Below are 23,543 nucleotides of genomic sequence, written 5' to 3' on the forward strand. Positions count from 1 at the left end.
GGTTTAGATTGAACATTAGGAAAAATTTCTTTACTGAAAGAGTGGTCAGGCCTTGGAACAGGCTGCCCAGGGAAGTGGTGGAGTCACCATCCCTGGAGGTATTTAAAAGACGTGTAGATGAGGCCCTTAGGGACATGGTGTAGTGGGCATGGTGGTGTTGGGTTGACGGTTGGACACGATGATCTTAGAGGTCTTTTCCAACCTGTATGATTCTATGATTCTATGATTCTAATTGTAAAAGACAATAAAAAATGTTTCTATAAACACATTAGCAACAAAAGGAGGGCTAAGGAGAATCTCCATCCTTTATTGGATGCGGGGCGAAACACAGTGACAAAGGATGAGGAAAAGGCTGAGGTACTTAATGCCTTCTTTGCCTCAGTCTTTAATGGTAAGACCAGTGTTCTCGGGGTACCCAGCCCCCTGAGCTGGAAGACAGGGACGGGGAGCAGAACGAAGCCCCCACTATCCAAGGGGAAATGGTTAGCAAACTGCTACACCACTTAGACACACAGGAGTCTATGGGGCCAGATGGGATCCACCCAAGGGTACTGAGGGCGGAAGTGCTCACCAAGCCACTTTCAATCATTTATCAGCAGTCCTGGCGAACCGGGGAGGTCCCAGTTGACTGGAGGTTAGCAAATGTGACGCCCATCTACAAGAAGGGCCGGAAGGAGGATCCGGGGAACCACAGGCCTGTCAGCCTGACCTCAGTGCTGGGGAAGGTTATGGAGCCGATCATCCTGACTGCCATCACGCGGCACGTACAGGACAACCAGGTGATCAGGCCCAGTCAGCGTGGGTTTATGAAAGGCAGGTCCTGTTTGATTAACTTGATCTCCTTCTATGACAAGGTGACCCGCTTAGTGGATGAGGGAAAGGCTGTGGATGTTGACTTTAGTAAAGCATTTGGCACCGTTTCCCACAGCATTCTCCTGGAGAAACTGGCTGCTCGTGGCTTGGATGGGTGTACTCTTCGCTGGATAAAAAACTGGCTGGACGGCCGGGCCCAAAGAGTTGTGGTGAATGGAGTTAAATGCAGTTGGCGGCCGGTCACAAGCGGTGTTCCCCAGGGCTCAGTTTTGGGGCCCGTTCTGTTTAACATCTTTATCAATGAGCTGGACAAGGGGGTCGAGCGCTCCCTCAGTAAGTTTGCAGATGACACCAGGTTGGGTGGGAGTGTTGATCTGCTGGAGGGTAGGAAAGCTCTGCAGAGGGACCTGGACAGGCTGGATCGATGGGCCGAGGCCAACTGTATGAGGTTTAACAAGGCCAGGTGCCAGGTCCTGCAATTCGGCCACAACAACCCCAGGCAACGCTACAGGCTTGGGGAAGAGTGGCTGGAAAGCTGCCCAGAGGAAAAGGACCTGGGGGTGTTGGTCGACAGCCGGCTTAATATGAGCCAGCAGTGTGCCCAGGTGGCCAAGAAGGCCAACGGCATCCTGGCCTGTATCAGAAATAGTGTGGCCAGCAGGACTAGGGAAGTGATCGTACCCCTGTACTTGGCACTGGTGAGGCCGCACCTCGAACACTGTGTTCAGTTTTGGGCCCCTCACTACAAGAAAGACATTGAGGTGCTGGGGTGTCCAAAGAAGCTGGTGAAGGGTCTGGAGCACAAGTCTTATGAAGAGCGGCTGAGGGGACTGGGGTTGTTTAGCCTGGAGAAAAGGAGGCTCAGGGGAGACCTTATTGCTCTCTACAACTGCGTAAAAGGAGGTTGTAGCGAGGTGGGTGTTGGTCTCTTCTCCCAAGTAAAAAGGGATAGGACAAGAGGAAATGGCCTCACGTTGTGCCAGGGGAGGTTTAGATTGGGTATTAGGAAGAATTTCTTCACTGAAAAGGTTGTCAAGCCTTGGAACAGGCTGCCCAGGGAAGTGGTTGAGTCACCATCCCTGGAAGTATTTAAAAGACGTGTAGATGTGGTGCTTGGGGACATGGTTTAGTGGTGGGCTTGGCAGTCTTAGGTTAACGGTTGGACTTGATGATCTTAAAGGTCTTTTCCAACCTAAACCATTCTATGATTCTATGAAAAGTATAACAGCGAGCCCTGTTTGCTTAGAGAAATCATATACTCCAAATGTATTCCAGAGAAATAATCATATATTTTTTGTGGGTATTCAGGAGAAGTGATAATTCTGAAGCAGAGAATGCTATTGATAATGTTTCCACTAGGAAGGGTAGTAAAAATGTATTTAGCTGTTCCCTAAACCAGCGGAGTTTAAGTCCAGATCTTGAGGTGGCCTGTGGTGTGGCGCTGAACTAAACTTAATGCTGATGTGTCTTCTCCACATATAGGTGCTTTTGGCTTTTAAGTTATTTAAGATATTAAAACCATGAAAATGTGTTGATCCTTAGGGCTTTTAATGAAATCTTCCAAGAATGTACGTGTATAGATACAAGGTAGATATGCACTATACAAAACAAAGATAGTGTGGATGATGAAAAACAAGTCCCTTGTGAATTTATTATTCCTATTCTGCTTAAATATTTGCCTTTTATTTTCAGAATCCCAATGTGTAAAAATATTTTTATAATCTGTGTTTGGGATTGTTGGCCCTCAAATGATTTTGATTCATGAGTTGAAATCCTGTTTCCATGGAAATCAGCTGAATTGTTGATCAGCTTTGAATTTCTCCCACAAATTAAGGCAACTGGAGGACACCATCTAGACTGTTTCTGTCCGTAATGTTGGCCATAGTATTTTCCCTTTTATCCCATATTAATGGGAGCTGTATTCCGGTGATGATTTAAGTCAAGATTCCCCAAAATTACAAATTTTCTTGTATCAAGAGAAACACAAATTTACCAAAAATGCAAAAAAAATAGTATGACATGTACACACGTGCGTGACACCCTGGCAACGTACGCACGCTCAAAAAACCCCCAGGGACAGCTGCAGTCATCATCACGATTACCTTTTAAGTTTCTACAACCAGTATTTGCCTCATTTTTAGTGAGGTTGACTTGCAGCTGTATAGCCTTCATTCATAGCCTGTTTCTCTTCTAGTTACTGCTAGAGTATTTGACAGACATATTTGAGTTGAAAGGGACTGAGTGTCATCCACATAAAGGCCTGCTGGACATAAACCTCCCTCGTTTACCTTCTGGACATACTGAGCAGGAAGAGGAAAATGTGACCAAGACTTGTTGAAGAGAATAGCAGATTTTTATTTTCTTCAGATTTCTAGAAGAGAAAAAACAAGTCAGCAACTCTTAAGATTTGTAGAGGACAGGACAGTGACTGCAGTGTCTCCTGATGACCAGTGTTAAAAGCTCATAGATGTGCTGCAATCACGTAATACCTGACCAAGATCTAAGGAGGATACCAGGGTAACAACAGAGTGCTGTGATCTCTTCGTGTCTGTCCTTTGATCAACTTGGGCAAATAGAGCTACTCTGTTCAGATGCTTGAACCTGACAGCATCCTCCGTAATTTTGTCCAAAAGTGGAAGTTCAGTCTGTGGGCAGTTATGGTCCAGTTGTCAGCATCAAGTGACTTCTTGTGCGACAGCTGTCAACAACTTCCTCAGCAGGAGCAAGCAGATCTGCTCCTGCTCTGTACTATCAGCTAGTAATGGGTGTAGTTTTTCTCTGATGACTTTCAGAACAGCTGAAATAAAAATAAACACTTTATTTTTTAGAAAGTCAAAAAAAAAAAAAATCAGTGCTTGATATGTAGCTGGGGAAGAGGGCTTTAAGCTAAACTTAACTAGACTAGTAAGGAGAAGTGAAACTCAAAATGCCAGCTCTGTTGTTTCTTAGCCCTAACTCGTAACTCAAAGAAATGGATGCGGTAAGAATTGGCTCCTGTGGGGAGGGTGAGACAAGAATATGATTGTTTGCTGCTTTGAAAGTGTTTGTTCGTCAGGCATTTGGGTGGGAGGGTGGCAGTGAAAACAGACCTTTCCCAGCACTGGAAATGCCAGGTGCTGTACTTCAGCAATATTCAGATTCTGAGTGTATTTCTGGCTTTCCTAATCTTTGATCCTGCCATTGAATCCGCGGGGGTGCAAAAATCCACCCACACAGATCCGATTTCGAAATCCTGGCCTTAATTATTTATGGTTTGGTTTGGACAAATTACTGTTCTCTGTGCAATAACCACAGTTATTGCCAGAAATACAAAACTATCTAAAACATACATATATACATTATGTATGTATGTACATATTTTTTAAGGTGTTGCCTTTATTAATGTGTTTCAAGGCTTAACTGAAATTCTCATTACTCAGTCTTGCCCTGTGCTGCTTTTCACCTGACCACACTGGCCTGGATCCATAGCAATTAATTTTCAGAAAAAACAGCTCATAATGTTTATAACCTGAAAGCAGTCCTAGAACTAAAAGAAGAACATCTAGCTTTATACACCTTGCAACAAGATCCTAGTGTTTTGTTAAACTGCAAATGGACTGTACTAGTTTTTCTGCACAAAACAGACCCCCCTTTTTTTAATGTCTCTGGACTAATCCATCTCAAGTTAGATCATTTTCATCTACATATAAATAGAAGGTGAATCTATTATGGAAAAAACCCTTTTAACCAAGGACAGTAAATTTCATTAAACAAAAATAAGATCAGAATTTTACAGCAAAATCAGACATGCCAGTGCCATTACAGAGCCTGGAAATGCCAGCCAGGACCATTCTCTAATTAGAGTAAGGCAAACTTGGTGACTGTTACGTGTTTCCCAAAGCCTCTTTTTTCCTTCTTTTCACCTTACTTTTTCCTGAATTTTTAATTATAAATTAATGCTGATATATTTGCTGTCATAGTGCTTTCAAATAGGTTCCCAGCACTTGAGTGTTGCTTTAAATTTGGATTCTTGTCTTCATTTTTGTCCCTTAATAGACCTGGGTCAAAGAAACATACTCTCTTCAAATGTTATGGCAAGCTAGGTAATTTCAGTTATCGCATGTTGTCAGTTGGAAGTCAACTGAAAATTAGCAGAAGCTTTCAGGTAATTCCTGTGCCTGCTTAGAATTGTGTAAAACGTTTGAAGTTAGAAATCTGTACCCCAGCTTTCAATGAGATGCCGTCCAGATACTCTAAAACACGTTCGTAATTCTCAACTAGCTTGTCAAGTTTTAGGTTGGCAACCAAACCTGATAACAGCTGAATGTGGTTTTCTCTTCGTAAGATTTCAAACAGTTATCCTCCTAAAAGGTGGGATAGAAGACTTCTCTGTCACACCTCCTACGTGCTTCTCCAACCAGGGAAACTGACCTTGTGCTTGAAGCAGAAGGCTGGGGCCGGGACAATGAGAGCTCTGCTCTCAGCTGTGCCACAGCCTTCCTGACGGCCTCTGTAGGTCACTTATCTCTCTGTACCTTCCTTTCACCATCACATATACACTGCTACTTTGTGAAAGATCTCTTTGTTAATGTTGAGCACACGGACGTTTCAGGTGGAAGACGACAGAAATATGAAATACTATTCCTAAATCTTCTTTGCTGCCCGCAATGCATTGAGAAATCATGTGCAAGAAGGCTGTTTGCATTTTATCTAATGCGATAGAAGCACTAGTTTTGATTTTCATCAAGTTAACGTATGCTTTAGGATCCGAGATTTCAGTCCAGTGTGTTGTGGTTGTGGATTGCAATCCTGGTTTCAATGTCCAAGTCAGTTCCTAGAGTCACAGGCAATATTTGTTTTGCACATGTTATTATTGAGGAAAACTAAATGACAATAAAAGTATTCTAGAATGGAGAAAAACTTTCTAGTAAAAATCATGTTTATTCAAGTGACCTATGTGAAAATTACAGAACCTCACAAAGCACTGTATATTTGTTTCGTAGAAAACAGTATACTTGCCTTTCAATAAATAGTATTTATAATTTTAAAAAATAAAATACAGCATTAGCGTTTTGCCAGGTTAAATAATGCAAAAGAGTTTTTCTAGTTTGGTGCAGTTAGTTTGTATTTCCAAGTCATGGTTGTGTTTAGTGCTTCTTTAAAAATAATTTCTCAAGCTTTCGGAATTGCATGTTCCAGAGCTTTGGTACTCTGTTGCAGCCTGTGTTGGAACTAACTGTTTTCTAAGCCTGAAATAAACCTCTTGAAGGGATCCTCAGTCTTCTCCCGACGGAAAATAACAGTAAGCTAAAGCAGAGGGTCTATTTAAGGCCCTTAACGATGAGAAACCAGTTATACAATGGGGAAGAATTTTGCCCTTAGTATATGTGTACAATATTTTTTGTTCCCCACAGAATTACCAGATTCTATCATGGATTATATGGATATTACAAAACTTTTTTTTAAAGATTGTGAGCCAAGGTTTAAAAATGACTAGTAATTCTGGAAATGTCAGTGTTGGAAAACCAAACTTGAGACCTCGCCAACACCCCTTCCAAAGGTTTCAAGGCATTCAGCTCTGCGCAGGAGATCCACCTATAAAGTGTCTCAGGTTGGGATACAGAAGTCTAAACTTGTCATTTTTCAGCCATTGACCTACTTTAATTTTTATAAGAAAATGCTATAAATATATATATGTACATCATACAAAATGATGTCTTCTATATTTAATAGTTTCCCACAGTAAAAAATTGTCTGCACATATTTCTATATGGGAAATGTGGGGAATGTTATACAAACAAGAAATGTGTTTCATCTTTCAAGCTACAAGTAGATTGCGGCTTTTCAAAATCTGCAGATTTTCTCTGTAAATTAATCTTCACCTATCTTTTGTTGGTGTCTTTCAAGTTCTATCGGCTTCCAGCTAGAAAGCTAATGATAACGCATCAGAATTGCACCCTTTTAAAAGAACAAAAGTAGGGTACACATCTGTAATAACCGTGTAATGATACCAAATCTGTGCATGTATGGTTTAGTATTATTTACCCAAAAGCTCGTTCATTGGCACATAGACAATTTCTTCGATGCTTTATCTTCATATTATGTTTTGCAACACCAGTCTGGCATCATTAGACATCCACCCGCAAGCACTTTAAAGATTTTTCCACACAGCCGTAAAATTGCACCTTTCTCATTCAATATAAAATCAAGTACACCTGTAATAACAAAGCCGTGGAATAATATGCATCTCTTCCTGGATGTTTAACTGCATTGCAGTAGAGCTGTGGTGGTTTGCCTTCACAGGCTCAGTGAAATTAAAGGTCGTGTCCTAACGTTATGTCTTCCTGTTTAAAATGAATAGCTTGTAAATGTTTATCTCAACTAGAAGTGAGAACGTGGTCTACGTTTGTGCTGTCCAATTCCCATTTCGAGAAACCGTGCAGAAAACCAGCTGCATATCCTTTCATGTCCTTCTTTTGCTGTTAAACATTTACATGTTTGATTTCAGTTCTTTGCCAGGTTTCCCCCTCCTTGCATTTGGATTTCTGGTTCAAGCTTGCAGTAGTGCTGTCTAGATTTATAGTAGGTTACATTGTTTTCTGCAGAAAAGAGCGAGAGAAAGAAAGAAACCCAGCGCAGAAGTACTGAGAATTCATGTACAGCGTCATACAGTATATAATTTCTTTGTGTTCTGCCAATATGTATTTCAGTTTAAAATGTCTTGAGGCTGGTTGGGACTATTTCTATAGAGAGAGGACCAAAATATACAGTATATTGGCTTCCATTTTGCTGTTTTTGGACAGTCAGGGCTGCTTTCCATTTCCTACAATGTTCCAATATAACTAAATCACATATACTCCGTAATGGAGGCTTTTGAGACCTGGGGCTTCTGTAAAATGTAAAAGAGCAAAGTAGTATTTATACAGTATAATATTTTGATTCGCTAATGAGCTGTGAGGTGGGTGTTATCATGAACTACTGTGCAGCAAGAAAGGTTCCTAAAACATGCATCAACTTACCCCATCTCCGAATCATTGCAGATAACACAGTGTTTAGTTTCTAATTAGACTTGTGTTGTGCTAATTCTCATGAGTAGTGTAAGTGATTGACATTCTGCATTTTAGTGGCAAGTACCAAAGCAGCTGACTTCAGCTCCATGATGAAGCCAGCATACAGCTGCTGAGAAAAGCAGCCGTTCGGCAAAACTGATTTGCAAGATTCACACACTGATTGGTATATGGCCTTGTTCTGAGGAGGAAGGAGGAAATAAGGCGCATAGTGTTGGATTAGACTAATGATATTCTAGTCCTAAAAGGATTAGGAAAGAAATGTTTAACTGAAAAAAGAAATCCTATGCATAATCATTCACAAATTATTTACTTACTTTGGATAGTCTTTTGCACTATTTCTTGGGAGAGGATGAACATTGTTCTTCTTCCATGCCTCAGTCCACTGTATTTAAAATACAGACAGTTTGTCCTAAGTCCTGTTTGCTGTACATGTGAGTAATAAGTGTAACCTTCAAGGCAGAATCTTGTGAACTATTTCTTGATGGAACATGCCAGAGCAGCGTAGGCATTTTACACGGCTAAAATTATTCCTGAATAATTTTGCTAGCATGTTTTCTTTGTGGCCATCTCAAGTCAGTATTCTTGGTAGTGCAGTTCCACTGTGGAAATAAAAATAGCAATACGGATTTGATATAGACAGTCTCATTGTTATTGTAAGATCTATCCTCTAACTTAAACTCTCCAGTCAGGTCCGAATCCCTTTGGTCAGATTCTAAATGTTAAGTTCGGCGTTTTCAAATCATCATAATAATTGCATTCAGCACTAATAAAGACTGTGCCTGCGGCTCTTGGATGTTATTCGTGTAGCATTTGAGTTTTTCATAGCCTTTAAAGCCTTGTTCATTTCAACGATTGAAAATACCCTGTAAGGTAGAGCAGTACTGTTATTCTGTTTTATGGACTGGAGACAAATGGCTACGGTTAGGTCCCTTGTACGTGTTACAATTACAGGCAAGGGGCTGGCTAAGGAGTGGTGTTTTCTCAGGATGATCAAGCTGTGGCTTGCTGCAAATCCCATCTGCCCTCTCCGCGTGCAGTGATAGAGGCCCTTCCTGGAACAGGCTCCTCGGGTGATTTATCTGCGTGAGGTTACCGGTACAGGATCACTGGAAAGGCAGATGGGACACATGATGGCAGACTTGAACTAGTTGCGTTTGGCAGAGAACAGATCTATGGAGTATGATAGTCGCTTTATGGGTCGGAATTTCTACTTAAATGGTATTCCTTGCGGATTTCTTCACCCAGGCTAGTGTAAATATCGGTGGTACTGTGCAGCTGTTGGATTTTCAGAATTGCTAGGTGTGCACTAGAGGCTGCAAAGGGTGTGTTTGTACAAATCATGAAACAAATAAAGGTATTTGCTTTTGTCTGTGTGTTTCGGCCTGCCAGTAATACTTTTTTGCAGTCTATGTAAATAAAGGTTTGATTTTGCTTTGTCAGTTGTTGTTGGGGTGATTTAAGTTAGACTTGAAAGCCTCAACAATATCCCAGGTAATAAAACTTAATCATGAAGTAAGAATGATAAAGTTTGTCATCTGCTTGAGAAAGGAAGGTGTAGGGTAACCCAAACCTCCCATTTACTTCCCCTCTGACCCCGTTTCTTTTTTGTCTCTCTCAGAAAATGCAGAAGGAAAACTCTGGACCTTGTGAGAGCATTAGGAAACTTGAAAAAAAATCACGTGGCATAACCACTCACTTGACCCAACAATGGTCAACATGTTTAAACTATATGAAATTGCAAATGGCTCAGGCTTTGTTATACTGAGCAAAGATCTGCTGCTGCTTTCTTTGAAGATGAAAATTGTCTTGGACTTCACTGGCAGTGGAATCAGGCTAGCTACAGATCCATGTAGATTAGGTCATTTGCTTATATTTCAGTTACGGTGTTTTTTCCAGTTTCTCTTCCACCGCTGTTCTGTTAAAGTAGTGCAGCTGGCTAGAGGGCTGTAGGCATTGAAAGGGTTGGGGCATTAAAAATAGAAGCTTTGGGTCTTTTTTCATAGTCAAACAAATTTTTATATCCCAAGTGCAGTATTTTATGCTGCCCAAGGAAAAGCATATTGTTTGCTGCACTTTAAAATAACACAGAAGCCATTCCAGCTCTCCTTGAAACCAGTGGCAAAATTCCACTTGCTTTCAATGGGAATTTGCAAAAGACCCATGTGCAGTTTCTGTCAGAGTAGAGGAAAGCTCTGAGTCCATAGTACCATGCAAATGTAAAATGCATACATTCCCTTTTGGTTTCAGCATAACTAATTCCTTGATTATTTTCTTCAGAGAATATGGAAGTGGTTGGTCGCAGAAAATAGCTGTAACAAGGATTGCTGAAACACCCCTACTCTTCCAGACAGTTGAAGGGATGGCCCGTAAAACAAGAATTTGCTGTCTGTAGAAAACGAGCCTAATGCCTGTGTAGGACATTGCAGTCAGGACTCGCTGTTAAAATATTTGCCCTGCCTGTTCAGCAAAACATTGATGCAAAAGGGGAGCAACTGTAAACACTAGGAAGAAGCAATCATATCATGTCTATTCTAGTTATGACCATGTCTTAAAATAGAAGGACAATGAAATTTAACTTTTAGACATATATGATCCCTATCAACTTGGTGCCATATCATTTGCACGTTTCAGAGAGAACCTGCTCTGTTTTTGGAGGAACAGTCCCCTGTTACTCAGGCACTTTCATGTCATCCAGAGAAAGACATGAAATGTGTGACTGCATTCCTACCTGCTAGTAGTTTGTCTGAGTTTGTATTAGAGCGTAGGGAAGGAAAGACCACCTTCTTTTCCTGGGTGTTTCCTTCAGTTTGGAAGGTGAAGTGCCAGCTACTGTTTGAATGTGTAATAATCATTAATAAATCTCTAAATCTAAATATTTGCCCTAATGAACTAATGTGTCCTGAATAAGGCTTGTGCAAAGCAGAGATTGAAATGTAAGAACTTCAAGGAAGAGGTCTCTCTCTTTAAAGTGAGTTTTCCCTTGGGCTTCCCCGCCGCAAGACAGCAGAAGTTTGGCTGCCCCAGAGGCTGTTCTTTGTGCACCTACTGCTCACTGTGCCTGAGCAGATGTGCAAAGGGGAACCCAGCAGTGAACCTTTGGCATTGCTGTGGCTTGTATGAAGGGAAAAGTGTGTAGATAAATGTACCTTCCAGATACCCACATCAGCAGCATGACAGGAAAAAGAAATTTCTCATGTTTTCTCCACATGAGATCGTCCTTAAAATTCTCCAGAACAATGAGGTTTCTCTGCAGCTGTGAAGGGCCCTAGGGCCTTGTCAGGCATTCTTGCACTTCTCAGCTTATTCTGTTGCACCTTGATAGAGATAAGACTAACTATTAGATTCGCAGCTTTAGGCTCCCTGCAGTTACTCAGTGCACAATCTTCTTTATCTATCCTTTTCTACTCTAGCCTTACAGTTTACTTTAATGAGATTATGTGCTTGCTAATAATGGCAGAATTTGGCTACTAGGAAGGGACATGGTTTCGAACTCCGTGGGATGTTACTGATGTGTAAATCATCTGATCTCTTCCAAACAGTGGCCACTCCATCATTTTTCACAATATACCTTGCCTTAAGATTTGAAAATAATTTGTGATTTTGGGTGGTCAGCTTCAGGAATCTTCAAAGGGACCCAAAATCTTCAGAAATTGCTGTTAGGGAAAATTGTATCTTCTAAAATCATATTGCCCCAAGTTTTGAAAATTTCAGTCTTGCATCAATATTCATGAGAGATCCAAGCTCAGCAATATTTGATGAAAGAATACCTTTATGGAAAGTACTTTACATGCACAATAGATGCATTTTAGAACCCATTTGAAACATATGCGTAGATCCTGATGTTACCAGAAAGGCAAAACTAAACAAACAGAAGCATTTGAAACTGGGGACTAAAATGTCCGTCTTCTGCTACTGGAACTGGATTTGAATTAGACCTATATGCTACTGTGTGTCCTTTGACCACGTAACACATTAGTCTGCCATCGGTGCTGTAATCGGTATCGAATGATAAGGAGAGGTAGAGACCTGAAAGAAGCAGGGGGTAGTGGAGACTTGGACTTGTGCCTGTTACAGGCCTATGATAGTGTCTGGCTGGTAAGGATGCTTATCTTTGATGACCACTAATTTTCATCCAGATATTTTTTGAAGGTAGAAGAAACTGAGTATTGTACACAACTACTAATTGTAATTTAGAATATTTATTTTTTTAACAATGCAATCACTTGCAGTAGATATGAGAGTAAGGAGTGTTAAAACTTGGATCATACTGATCGTTGTTTTTTAAGATACACCTTAAATGAACCTTAAATTGAGACAGCATGTCAGCAATAACTGCTGATGTAGGTAAATTGATGCAATGAAACTAGAAGCAGTTATGATACACGTGATAACTGGACTAGCCAGATGACCTCCAGTGACGGAGTGTTTCTGTCCTGCACCAGGTATGTGTACTGTGTACTCCATACCACAGGCTAGCAGGATTTGGAAGAAGCAGTAAGAAGGAGAATGCATTTTATTTGATGTTGAAAATTTTGTTTTGAGGAGGCCATATCCAAGTTGCTTCAGCCAGGGAAAGGCTCACAGTGGCCTAAGGTCTAAGGATGTTAGAGGGGAAGACAGGTTTTTGGATTGGGTTTTGGAAAGATGAGGAGAATCAAGGAAAATACAGAAGAAGAAGAAGAAGAAGAACTGAGGTATACTTTGGACATTCTGTAACAATTTCATTCTCATCCAGATTTACATGTAGTTGCAATATTTGTGTGTGTTGATTTATCTTTATGTTAATGTCAGTGAACAAAAATAGAACAAACATTTTATTGCTGGCCTGGAGAGAAAAGGGTTCTCTGGTGCTTATTCTAATGAATTTAAAGATATTTCATAGAGATTTTTACACACGCAGTGGCCCAATTCTCTGCTTGTATGAACTGGCACAGCATCACTCTACTCAATGCAACCTTATGCCAGTTTACGTGGCAGATGATTTGACCTCAGTGTACAACAAATGGTTTGTTTCTCATTCTCCCAATTCCTGAGCAACTGATAGAGGGAAAGTTTTCACTAGGTTTTGAGAGTAGTTTTGCTATAATGTGTATACTCTGGGTGAGTAGTCCCAAGCCAGTGAGGTGTCTGTATATCGTAACGGAGATGATGTACTCGAGCTAATATGCTTCCTTGGTTCAACTGAAGAAGTGGAGAAGGAGAGGGGTTGGCAAAGAAGCCACTAAATCTAGCAAAGCATTGAGCACTGCCAATAGTCGTGAGCGCAGCTCAGTTCAAAAAGTTTAAAAACACTGCTTAAAGGAGCAGTGCAAATATTTTCCATCCTTTTCTATGAAATGACATGGTTTGTTTACTGTTTCTTGTTTATCTGCTCTGCATGATATGTCACATTTATCAGTAAAACAGACTGCAGGGGGTAACAGTACTTAAATGTTTATTTTATGATGTTTTGGTTTTTGCTGTGTTTATTTTCTGGCTAAATGCATACTCAGGTAGCTTTTTCTTCTGCTGTTACAGCATATCTGTCTCAGGCTGCCCCTAAAAAGATGAAGTAGTAATCTGGCAAAATGAACTCAAGACACACAAAGAGAAGACATTCGAGGCTAATCTGCAAGGTGTTCAGGTATTTGCGCTTTCGTTATGTATACCAGTAATTGGTGCACGATGTGGGGTACTCTGCAGTTTATGCACTTGAAGGAAAATGTTATTGTTAACTCACGCAAGGTGGTGATAAAATGGCGTAAAATAAATGAAAAAGTCACAAGAAGGATTAAAGCTGTTCAGTCAGAATGCCACCACGCAACTTAAAGATGAAGCTAGGGTTAAAAAGGTAGTGTGTCAGAGTTGCAGCTCGAAGTTCAACACACATTGATGCTTCTGGATGTTCCATCCCATCTGTTAGCTGAGTCAGATTTTACCATCTATTACTACCCAGAGCATTGATAGCCATTTGAGGAATGGTGGAGAAAGCAGATTCTTTTCTGATGTTCAGTGGAGCAAAGTGAACTGGCTCTCCTCTACTCATGGGCTAAGGCACTATAAAACTCCCAGCGACCTCAGGAATTAGATCCTGGGAACTGTGTAAGCCCTTGGTTACGCCTACAGTGAGGGTGAAATTCATTTTGGTTCCCAGAGGTGACAGAAGGTCCTGTGTACCTCTTGCCAGGCCTCAAGGAATTTAGTGAGATTTAAATAGTGTATATGTCCTGTATACAGTTGAAAGGAAATAAGGCATTTGCAGTTCTTCCCAGTGCAGAAATGGGACTTTCTAGCTGGATAGCAAGGGCAATCTAGAGAAAGGTTGTCAATTTCTAGGTTATAGGAAAATAGATTTTTGTTTTACAAGTACATAGAAGGAAAAGTAATACAGATCTGGTTAGCCTATGTTATGCATCTCTGAAGCAAGGAGAACAATTGTGTGATTACTTTTCAAAGCTCTTTGTGAGCAGGTGATGACAGACATGCTATAGATGTGCAAACTGATAACTTAATAGCAACAAGTAATTACATACATTTTTATATTATGATAATAGTGTAGAGATATTGACTGTACACAGCTAGGTCCCTTTATAGCTGATTAATTCAGTGAAGCAAATGGGATTGCTAACAGGCCGAAAGGTAAGAGTTGTGTTTGCAGAATGCATCGATACATTCAGTGCATTCAGAGAAAACGTTTACTTGTGTAGTCATTACAGTCTTATGTTAGCTCGTTACAATCATTAAATTGTTATAATTAATGTTGCAAACTATTGTTCATAGTTAAATATTTTAAAAAAAACCACAAAAGCAGAGGTGCCTCCTAAGGGTAGATATTTAACAGTTATGTCACTAATATGTGAAAAATCACTCTTGTTAAATGTTATACCATATGTGACTGAAAAGCAAATATGAGTAAACAGCAAAGTCACTCAATATTTTTTTAATTCCTGAACTACACCCTGTATCAGCTTCCAGATATTTAAGTGCGTATTTTATTATGTGTGCATTCCCGTGGTTTTGGTAGCGTGTTCGTAGACAGTATTGATGTACTTTTTCGGATTTTGCTACCAAACTGCTTCTTTGACGTCGTGCAGTTTGCTTCATCTGAGTGAGCCTCAGATAACTCATACGCAAAATTGTTATTAAATCCCAGAGCACCACGTTTTGCTACACATAATGCGGATGTAACACATGGGACCAGTGAATGATGGTGTAGCATGAGTAGTACTTTTCATTTCACTATTTTGTCTTCATTGGCTGTTTTTTTTGTAACATTGGTCCTCCAATGCAAGTAGTTGCTAGCAGCAGCATCGCAAAATGTAATGTCAGTGGTGAAAAATCTTGGTTTTCTTCCAAGTGTTTTTGAACCTTGAGTCAGATCATTGGCCTTCAGAAACATCCTCAGTCTCTCTTTGGAGCTACAGTTTTCTCTGTAAGAACAGGAAACTGCTGTCAGAATCTCCTAATGTAGAAGTAGAAAAGGTTTCTCTTCAACTTTGAAGAGCGATACTATTTTCCTATAAGAAGATTAATTGTATCTAAATCATTTTAACTTTTAAGCCTTTTGAAAGTAAGTACACTTGAGATTAAAAAGTGTTTAACTACTCGGTTATGCAGTTCCTTCAGAAGAGTTAACACTCTAAGACAGGAGATATGAGCCTTATACAAATTTTATTGACAACAGATAGGAAGAATAGTGCCTGAGAACATTTTATAACCTGAACTTAAGCACTAATTCTGTACCCAAAGGTGGTGGTCAAATCAAATATCCAGTATTTTAGATATGAATTACTGACCTTACTTAATGTTCTAAAAACTCATAGTTATGGGGAAAATAGGCTTAACTTCAAATTTCAGGTTGTGATCATTCCAATACTTCTAATTCCCTCAAAAGAAGAAAAATCTAAAAGTCAGATTTTACTCTTAGGAATTTCAAACTATATATGATTTGAATAACTATGAGTAACAAGCGACTTTAGAAGGGAAGATTTTTTTTTTTCTTCTTTGGGGAAAAAATAAAACTTAATACTCGTTGCAAACCTTTCATGTTTCTAACACTGTCCCGATACACTATTTTCTAAATAAATTACAATTATAATATAAGAAAGCTACTTACAACTGTTGCTGTATTTGAGAGATGCAGAGTTTAATTCATTTTGGTTTTCACAGAAGAAGTACTTCTATGTCACAAATTTTCTGTAATTTTGAGACCTGAAAAACTTGAAATCAGTATATTATCACAGTCAGTATTTCTAGAAGATGATGGCATTTTAAAAGGAACTTTTCCTAATGGGAAAACTGCGAAACTCTCAAAACCGTAGTCCTTCTCATTCCAAAACACTCTGCATTGATTATAGGAAGAACTAGTGCCAAAATACTAATAGAGAATGTGGTACAGAATTATTCCAGTTAATTGTGTTAACCACTTCTTTCATTCCTGTTTGCTGCATCTTGTAACCAAGGCAATGGTTTCAGAAAGTGCAGGAGTATCGGTAACTTTTTTTTGAACGTTGATTCTGCGTTGAGTGGTGACAGTGATGTCTGGGTGCTGTTAAGTTGATGGTGATGTTTGGATGCCTTTGTTTCAAAGTGACAGCTTTGCACCTATTATGCAGCCCAGGCATGAGCAGCTCATACTGCAAAATGAAGACTAGGTAGCAGTGGTTAGTTGAATGTCAGATGTGTAAAATCTAAATGCGATGAAGACACTGGGGAGGAAAAAAAAAAGCTAAGACATAATGATGATTTAGCTGACAGCCTTCATGTTGGAAGTTCCTAAACTTGTGATCTAAAAGTTTGGTTTCCTTGATAATGTTCAAAAACATGAATTGATTTTTTTTCCTTTTTTTTCCTGGAGGCAGGGCATTCGTTGGACCTAAGTAGCATATATTGAACAGTAATCTGGGGAGGGAAGAGGGTTTCAGATGTGAATTAAGCCTGAGTTATAATGACTCATAACTGACAACAAAACACCCAAGAAGAGACATGAGACAGGATGAGATGAAATGAGACAAGCCATGAAAGAAGGGGCAGATTTATGAGTTATCGGCCTACAGATGGAATGTGAAGATATATGAGTGGAGAATGAGATCATCACGAAGAATTATGCTAGGGGAAAAGGAGAGGGTTCACAGGACAGATCCCAGTAGCCTCTTGCAGATAGTGGGAGGATTGATTTAAGCCCCAGGAAAATTAGTATTAAAAATGATACAAAGATGGGTTAGATCCCAAACCTCAGAGGGGCTTGATTTTTCTCTCACTACACTTCAAAAAACAAAGAAATGACAGTTGGGATGACCCTCTGCCTCCAACAGTATGTGGAGACCATGCACCTTGATGGTAATCTCACCTAGCTAAAACTGCATAAAGATGCTTTCAATTTTGGTAATGCAAGGCAATTTTCAGCATTTTAAGGAAACTGCTGCATTCCTTAGAATAAAGACAGGAGGCAAAATTCTCACCTTCAATCTAAACAATGCAGTAGTTTTCTTAAAACGTTAAAATTTGCCTTTCATTCCTGAAGCTGAAAGCACGTTTCCAAGTAACAACGTCCTTCATGGTACACTGCAGCCAAAGCATTTCTTATGGATTATAAGTGGTGGAACTGATTGCCAAGTTTATTTGAATGAAATTTCAGTTGGCACAATTATAATCCATTTCAAGATTCAGCATCTTAAAATTTCCACCTAAAAGATGAAAATAAATACTTGGCTACTCACAAAGTATTAAATGGCACATACAGATCTGTGAAGTTTCTGTGTTACTTTAGTTGCCTCCCCCGTCCCTTTTCTAACTTTGTTCTCGTATCTCGTATATAAAGAGTGATTAGGAGGATCTGTTCGGAGAAGTGCACAGAAGTCTGTTATTTAGCTGAATCTGCAGAATCAGTTGGCAGTCTCATGAGAAAAACTTTTCTGGTGGAATTTCTTCTCAGATCTGATTCTGATAGGAGTAGATAGGAATTGGGAAGAGGCAAAAGAGTGTTTCTCACAAGTTCAATCATTTTTGCTCCCGTGTCTTAGCTAAGAATACTAGGGGACATTTGTGCTGCTGGTCAGATTGAATTAAAAGCCATTTTATTGAATGTCATTAACTTTTTGCTTGAAATTTAATTTTGAAAATAAAAGTGAACTACATTAAAAATTCATGAAACCTCTATTATTCTAAAACTGTTTCTGGAGCTATTAAGTTTGGGGTGGAACTGAAAAAAGTTGATAGTTTTTTTCCTTAAAACAGGAAAAGTAAAAAATGCTGAAACACTTTTGCTCAATTTGAGCCAGTAGGCTGCAACAGGATTTGGTTAAGCCTCAGTCCCTAGTATTTTACATTTTGTTTAACTATTGCTGATCATTCACTCAACAGCAGTGTGCAAGGAGTAGGAGTACCCTTTAGGAAGGGCTGGAACATCTGAGCGTAAGAATGAGCACGTGAGCTTAGTCCCAGGACTCGTCCAACAGCGGGTGGATTGTCCAGCCGCTCAGATCGTCACCTGTCCTCAGCCCTGGCCAAAACTGAATGCCTAAGGAAGTGTGTAAGAACAAGGAAATTGTGTATCATATTTCGGCTAAGTAATCCCTTGGTGTTCAGCCATCCCAGAGTTGTATGCAGCCAGGCATAGTTTCTTTCTATTTAGTAACCGCAGTGGATTTATATTCTGTAAACTTGCGTGGTCTCCCTCTGAGCCCTGCAAACTCCGAGCGTCCACGTTATTCTGTAGCAAGGAGTCCCACAGCTTAACACATGTCTTTTGAAGAGCCACTTGCTTTTTGTGTGTTTTGAAACCACCTCTTGCTAGTTCATGATGGAAGGATGCTTTATGGAATCTGACAGCAAAGCTGGTAAAGGATTATTGAGATTGTATTTTTGAAGTGTGATTCATTTTTGGAAGTTAGATCAGTGTGGTAGGTAGAACACAGTTAAGTAATCCAGGACAGAGTAGCCTTGTAAATGAAATAACTGCTAACCTAAAAGGTCTGTGCTTCAAGAGAAATAAGCCATGTCTTAGCAGCATGAGCATATTTGGTAACAGCAGAAAAACTCATAATAGGTTCCAGTTAAAGGAAGCATTTAAGCATATGTTTAAATCCACTGCCATGTTTCAGACTAAGTATATGCTCAGGTACTTTACTGAGTCTGGTTGTTATTCTTGAGGTACCTCTCTATTTCTAAAATGTAATGCTGCTGGAACACGTATATTAATTTTTTTTTAAAATATTGGCTTGATAATCACCATATGCTTTTGACTTCGCTATCATTTGATATGTGTTGGATATCCTTCATTTTGTGTAGAGCACTGATCCTAATTGGGATCTCATTGAGATCAACGTGTTCAGTGATTTTCAGTTTTCCAGGGATAAGAGATGAATGGTAGAGAAAAGTGGGAAGAGGAGAGGAAAGGTGCATGATGAACCCTACCTACCATTTAAAGAAGATAGGAAGAACAGGAATCATCAGTCCGTTACATATTGAGACACAAGATCTCCTTGGAATGAGCTAATAAATGCTTAAATGCTGCTTAAATAGACAAAGGAGATCAGAAAGACTTTAAGAGTTAAATTGTCAAATTATCCACCTTGTAAGAGTTTGATGGTACCTTTTCTTTCCTGGTAAATTTAGTGTTTTATAAACACATCTGTGGTTAATGAGTTAGGACATTGCCAGAAGTCACAAGGTGTGTTTAAGGTTAGACTCTTAAACTTTTTTGGGCATAACAGTAGAACACATATAATGTACTACAGGTTCCATGTTGCCTCTGCCCATCACCGAACCCTCAGGTTTTGGGATGAAAAGAGTCAGCAGATTTATCTATCCTTCAGAATGGGCATAGCGCAGAGTTGGAAATGAGCAAGTTGCAACTGCCTGAGCTGTTCTTTGTCCTCGGATGCGGTCGCCCCTTTGTAGCATCTTCTGTTAAATAAAAAGAAGAGCTCTTTGCTGTGTTTGTAAAACACATTAAGAGCTTCAAATGGAAAGCAATGGAAAGAGCAAAGTATTAAAATTACTATTTACTCCAAGTTTTGGAGACTGCTGATTACTCCTGCAAAACCAAACGACCAGCCGAACAAACATACAAAGTCATGATATTGAGAGATTGATTTTAACTGAATCACCATAAAGTCTTGCTGCCCGTGGGATTTTTTCCTTACTAGGTTTCATTTTGAGAAGGTTTCTTAATGCAAACAGACTTTGCACGTTTTAGTCCACTGAAACTGAGCTGTCTTAAATGTAAAATCTTCTTTTTGGCAAATTGTTATAGTAAATATAATGTATGACATTACATGACATAACAGTGGTGTTCTTAAATGAGTCTTATAGAAGAGTTCCAGATTAAAATTCAAGACAAGCTGTGTATAGTACACTATTTGATCATGTATATCCTAAATTCCTTTTATGCAAAGATAAAGCTTGGGAGAAGACAAATACTTTTTTTTTTTCTTTTTATATGACATACTGGGGCACTGAAAGATTAGGGCAGAATGTCAAAAATTGTGAAGTCCTATTTAGGCAGCAGAAGAAAAGGCTGGACTTTCAAAAATGCTCAGCTCTATTGGCCCTGAGCTATTCCAAATATCTGACCATAAGAACTGAAGCAGGAACTAGTTGATGCTAAGCTCGCTTGAAAATCTGACATCAGTGGTGGGCTTTTAGCACTGGAAAATAGAGAACCTGTTTTGAAAATCTGTTTCAGTGCAGGAAATAAACCTGGATACTCAAGCTTAATCCAGTGTTCTAAAGAAAACAAGTTTCTGGGGTTTGGTAGGGTTTTTTTAAGAGACAGACAGTAAAGGGGAAGGAAACAGAAAGAATAAAAAGCCATCATAATGGTGGAGAGGAATAAAGACAACAGGAGAGAAGATGTAAGAAAATGCTATGGACAGTACATTGCTGACAGTGAAAGATGGTATCCATCAAAAGAAATTTCAACAGTAGCTTGAGATGCCAGAAGAGATAAAAAATGGGAATTATTATTCCTGCAGTGTGCTCCCATTGAGCAGAAGTCAGAAGGAAACTGTGAGGATCAATACATTCAGAGAATGGTACTGCCCATCAAGACACCATAAAACCCACCATTATGGGATTGGTGTGGGCTGGCAATGACCAGCTTTGTTGTATTAGGAAGATCACTAATAGCTGTATTTTTCAGGTAAGGTAGGAAATCAGTTTATTTCTAAATTGAATTGGCAGAATACTGTTTATAATCAAAATAAATGCAGCCTAACCAAAAAATCTCAAATATAAACTTCTAAAATCAGTGACTTTACACATCTTCCAGAGGGCATATATGTCCCGTGTATACTCAAGGTTTGTACTGATGCAATAGAAGTATCTTAACATGGAATACTTAAGTAATTCTGTCTGTTCATTTTCTTTCTTGAAGCTGTTTGCTGCATTTCAGACGGGTTAAAATGGAGTGTTTTTCTGACTCTTGGGACTGACATTCAGCTTTCCTATTATGTCTTATTAAAGGCTCTGTCAAGTTTGAAAATCAGTAATGTTAAAATAAAAACAGTGTCTAGAGAGAGAGGCACAATATGCTTTAGTTTTCCAGCCTGTCAATAAGTGAAGAGTGGGAGGGAAGAGAGGGTTCACCACAGGACTGAAGGCTACTTTAGTCCCTTCTTTAAGTGGAAAGGGGAAAAAGGTGTTTATTTTTTAGAGAACAGCCTGTATTTGTATGTACTCAAAATACTGATTGATTTGCTGATATTATTGACAGACAGGGCATGCATTTCAAGTCATTGAACAACAATTTGCAGTAATTCTGTTTTCCTTTGTGGAGATAATTAAGCCACACAACAGCTGCCTGGCAAACATTAGTGCTCTACTACCTGGTCCCAGGGGAGCCAAGGCAAGGCAGGAGTGATTTGACCAAGCGACTGCAGTTACTAGATGGCAGAAGTGGGGTGAGAATCAAATCCTAATCAACCCCTTTATGATAAAGTGATGTACGTTATGGCTGAGGAGGATGGACTCATAGTGGTTGTACTTACGACATCTCATACAGTGTGCTACGCAAATGCAGAAGAGAGTCATTTTATGTATAGAGGAAAAAGATACAGCTGTGCTAAATGCTCTGCAAACACAAAGAGGAATCCTCATCTCGGCACTGCTCAGTCTATCTGGAAGAGACGGAAGTCTCCTGTAAATTTCTTTCAAACCATAAAACAAGGTAAGCTCTGTCCCAACTGAGCAAGATTTAAGCACGTGTCTTGATTTTCTTCTTGAGTCAAGACCATATATGAGTTAAAGAGGACACCTTTCAATTATAAGCGTACTTTAATGCCATTTCTCAAAATGTGGCGTACATTGCATTATTTCACAGAATCATTTAGGTTAGAAGTACAAGCTTCCTAAAACCTTGTATGGTTTGTACAATATCCTCCTTCTCTATAAATAAGTAATATATGACCTTTGTACTCCAGAAGCCTAGCAAAGACCCTGGCAGGACATCACACAACCTCTTAATATAAATTCCCAGCTATTTGTGGAACTCTGCCTCCATGTCACTGAGAAACAGAGTTGGAGGTGACAGTTCAGATTTTGCATCCTCCTTCCGGAAGCCAGTTCAATCGTGCAGCCAGTTATGTATCTTACTGTGCATTTATAGCTTAAGGAATCATTTGCAGTTGAAAATAGTCCTGGGCACAGCGAAGACGGACATAGAGTGCACGCAAAGGTACAGCTCTGTTATTGCTTTAAGGTACTGAAATTAAATGTATGTTTACTAGGTTTCTGTTTCAGTGAAAATGATAATAATAAATGTGATTATGTACAGTTCAGTAAAGATGGAATTTAGAATGTTAAAATATTTATGTGAACTCTCAAATACCATCCTAAGTAGGTGTTATATTAAAATTGCATACTAAAACAAAATACAAATTTCCCTTCCCTACTTAATGTGTTACTTAATTTTGATTACTGAAAATATTTTTCAGTTATTTTTCAGTTTGCTGATTTTTCTCTGCTTAGATAAATAAACTTATAAGTTTAATGAATTTAAACTTATAACCTTTGATACTTAAACTTCTTTCAGCTTTGATAATTAAATTGAAAAAAAAAAAAAAATGTGTAAAATGCAGGCATACCATTTTCACATAGCCATACTGTTTTCAGATGTTCATCCATGTTGTATTGTTCTGGATTAATGTATTAATATTGGAAGAAAATATGCATCCAACTATAGGAAGGCTTTCTTAAGTCTTTTTTTGGGTGCCAGGGCCAAGTAAGCTGTTTAGCCTGGGAGTATGAAGTGAGCAAACCTGAGCATCCTATCACACGTGCCAGTGGATTAGCTTTTGTGTAAAGGAGTAGTTTTCAGACTTTTAGGTTTGTGACTGCTAAACAAATTCCAAAAGAAGAGTGGATATTTAGATCCTCTTAAGTCTTTAGAAAGATTGGGTCTCTGTCCAGTACGTATGAACTTGCTCTCTGAGCCACCTGCCACAGAGTTAATTTCTGTGTCCTCCTTGGGCCACCCAGCGCAGGTTGTGAGCTGCAGACCTCACGCCACCCAGCTTTTTAAGCAGAGTGCTGATAATCCGCAGCCTTTGAGAGAAACAGAAGCAAAGAAGATGTGGTTTTCTAGGCTCTTACGCACAGACCACCATGTAGGCCACCACAGCTAGCTTTTCTCAGTGGTGGAAGTGGAAACTGGATTTGGGTGACAGATAGACTCATTGCAAGGACGTTTGTTTTTCTCTT

At 39.4% G+C, this 23,543-nt stretch overlaps 1 long non-coding RNA gene across 2 annotated transcripts in view; it reads left to right on the forward strand.

Moving 5' to 3' along the window:
- Nucleotides 1-23,543, forward strand: part of LOC142087681 (uncharacterized) — a 112,185-nt gene that overhangs the window by 43,092 nt on the left and 45,550 nt on the right. For both annotated transcript variants that reach the window (XR_012675558.1, XR_012675559.1), the window contains one exon: nucleotides 13,380-13,485. This is a non-coding gene — a long non-coding RNA (uncharacterized LOC142087681). The remainder of the gene's footprint in view (nucleotides 1-13,379; nucleotides 13,486-23,543) is intronic.

The sequence above is a fragment of the Calonectris borealis genome, chromosome 1 (assembly GCF_964195595.1).
Source record: "Calonectris borealis chromosome 1, bCalBor7.hap1.2, whole genome shotgun sequence".
Classification (NCBI taxonomy): domain Eukaryota; kingdom Metazoa; phylum Chordata; class Aves; order Procellariiformes; family Procellariidae; genus Calonectris; species Calonectris borealis.